General features: G+C 44.4%; 1 non-coding gene across 1 annotated transcript; it reads left to right on the top strand.

Moving 5' to 3' along the window:
- trnav-cac (transfer RNA valine (anticodon CAC)) lies at positions 1–73 on the top strand. Its single transcript has one exon. It is a non-coding gene; the product is annotated as a tRNA-Val (tRNA).
- Positions 74–2,947: the final 2,874 nt, after the last annotated feature.

The following is a 2,947-nucleotide window of genomic DNA, read 5'->3' as shown; positions in this document are numbered from 1 at the left end:
GTTTCCGTAGTGTAGTGGCTATCACGTTCGCCTCACACGCGAAAGGTCCCTGGTTCGAAACCGGGCGGAAACAACCCGCGGTGCATGCGTGCTAGTGCACACAGTGCTGACCACAAGTGAAGGTCTGAAGACTTTGTACTTGACGACCGCTGTAAATGGTTTCTTGACAGTTGTTGAGCAGAAAGTTATTGATCTTCCGAGGGAAAGGTCTGAAATCCGGGGGGTTTGCATAGGAATCAAAAAATTCACCACGATGGTCCTCCCTTAGATAAATAGCCAGCCAATGTTCTCCGGGCATATTTTTAGGGTGTGTGTTGATTATGTACATTGCAGGTAAATTCTTGATCTTAAATTTAGGCAGCTGATCGCAGGCGTTGACTCCTTGAAACAGTTTCCGTGAGCCGGCCAGGGCATTCATGATGTGGTTGAGCTCTCTGGTGTTCATTTTAATAATAATCATACGGAACGTTTCTCCTCTGATTCACCTCAATAATGTTGTCAAACACAGCATACACGACCATATTTACAGTGTGTGGTAGAGGCTGCTTGAAACGCATCTCCAAACGCATATTGCCCGTCTTCATCAGTGAAATATGTTGTCCACACTCTTCGTCAGGGGTCAGGTTGAAACCGTACAGGGTGTAACCGCTGCAGTATTCCCGGCGATCGATCAGCAGAGTTTGATCCTTGAGATGGCGACCCGTAGCCAGTACTAGACTGTAATATTCACGAACCGCATTGCCGTTTTCAAAGTCAGGTTGAAAAGGTCTGGATGGAACCTGCACACCATCGACGTACAATGCTATAAATTCCGCGTTATAATGTTTAAAGTTAAAGGTGTTCTTGTTGTAAACCCCGGTAAATGCATCATTATCCACGAGACCTATAATAACCTGTTTTGGGAGCTGTCCTAGAAACAGATTTTCCTGGTTCATCACCCGTGTCCCTGCGGGGATACTGTGGACTTTCATATAGACTCTTTCGATCGGGTACTTGGCGTTTGCCGTCACTAACGCCAGCGCGTGTCCTAGTTTAACCGCCGGGGAGACGGACACTTATTTCACAAACAGCGAGGCCGATAATATGGTCAGTTTATATTTTTCCGTATCAGGGGTCATCAGACAAAAAGCACTTTTACTACGGATCATTTTAATTTTAATGTCTACCCCGTTGAGCATGAGTTTTTCTTGGAAAAATATGTCTGCATGGATATGCCCCATTAGCTCAAAGGTCCTCCCTTCTGTTGAAGAGGCCGATCTTTTTTGCAAACCCTTATTGAGTCCCTCTGGATCCTTGTCGTCCATAGCTTCCGGGATGTCTTTGAAGAGAAGGCCGGGGCTGAACTGTTTGCTTAGGGTCTCCTCACTATAATTAAGGATACACTCCATCATGACTCTATAGGGGTAAGTATTGCTGCTTTGACTAATGAGCCGATCTCCCAGGGTCACATCCACCTGTGAAAACATGGTGGCCACCGGGTAATTGATTAATTGATGACCCCAGCGTTGGCCGTCTTCTCGATTGCATCGCCATCCTAATCAGTCACTTTACAGTTCATTAAAATAAATGTGTTATTCAAATCAATATAATCCTCGCCATTGCCAGCTATAAAAAACTCCAGAGGGGCCGTGTCTGAAATTGCAGAAAGAGGGGGAATCTCTACATATATGATCTTATCTATACTCGTTTGAGTGTATGGAACTGTAAACAGATCCAGTTCTGATTTGACGCATTCTTCCGATAGACTGTTGACAAAAGACATGTTTAAAAGATGTATCCTGAGGCTCTATTTTTCTTTCTTTGAGACTTTCTTTTTGCAGGTTTTTTCTTGTGCTGCTTCCTTCTCCGAGTGTTTCCACGATATGTTGGAGAATGAGAGATTCTTCGTTTTTTGTTAGCCACGGATCTTCGTCGCCCTGGTGGACACATGCTGTTTCTTCTTTTACCCCCCCTCCTCGCCATTACCATGAGACCCGAACCCTCCTGATGCTCATGGCTAGCTGCCCGGTTCATAACATTGGTGAACACGTCACTAACAATATTTTTAGCCGCTGATTTCAAGTGGGGTCTGGCTATAGCAAAGCCTCTCTTAAGCAGGGGTACGGCCATTCTAAAGAGACCATGAAAGAGTCCTCCTAGACCGGCGCCATACATTGTGGGGGCTCCTACAAAACCGGGCAAGCCGTTCCCGGCTTGCATCTTGTAATAATCCACATAGGCGCTAGGATCTACATAACCCCTCGAGGTAGCCATTTTAATAATGTACAAACTGTTTCAGGGGTCGAAAATGTAGTTTGACAATAACTTTACTGAAGCGGAAGGGTACGTTGATATTCTGATCCGATTTTACTTCGATCGTGATGTTGTCAAATTGGGTCTTTGAGACTGGTACGTAGTGTGGCTTGTCATAAGTAATTGTGACCATGTCATTGCTTTTACCTTTAATAAGTACATTTCTCAAAAGGGGGACATAACTATCCCCGACCCTCTGGTGGGTTATGATATCCGTATACACATAAAGAGTGTAAAAGCCGCCCCACCACTTCTGAGAACCTGCTCTCTGTGTCAGAATAGATCCCAAATATACGCCCCAGTTGGCCGCTGGTTTGAATGCTAATACCTGGTTTTGACACCTTGTACACTCTGTTTTTAATAGGGTTGTAATATAGCTTGATGTTGGGGGTGCCTTCTGAGAACTGTTTATGCATCTCATCTAATATTTTATCCACATTGTCATAATAACCTCCTTGTATCGTGAATGTCCATTGACTCTTTTTAACATCATCAAAAATGGCGAAGGTGGCATCCTTATCTTGTAAAACAGCCCAAGTGTAAGGATACTGTATTTCCGCCAACCCCACTTCCCACGACCCCCTTAGATCTATAGATTTTCCAAATTGTACCGTGTAACTGGATATTTCATTTTTAGGGTATATATCGAGAGAGG

This window comes from Amia ocellicauda, assembly GCF_036373705.1.
Source record: "Amia ocellicauda isolate fAmiCal2 chromosome 11 unlocalized genomic scaffold, fAmiCal2.hap1 SUPER_11_unloc_2, whole genome shotgun sequence".
Taxonomy (NCBI): Eukaryota; Metazoa; Chordata; class Actinopteri; order Amiiformes; family Amiidae; genus Amia; species Amia ocellicauda.
The sequence above is the reverse complement of the archived record's forward strand: the minus strand, read 5'-3'. Positions and strand labels throughout refer to the sequence as shown.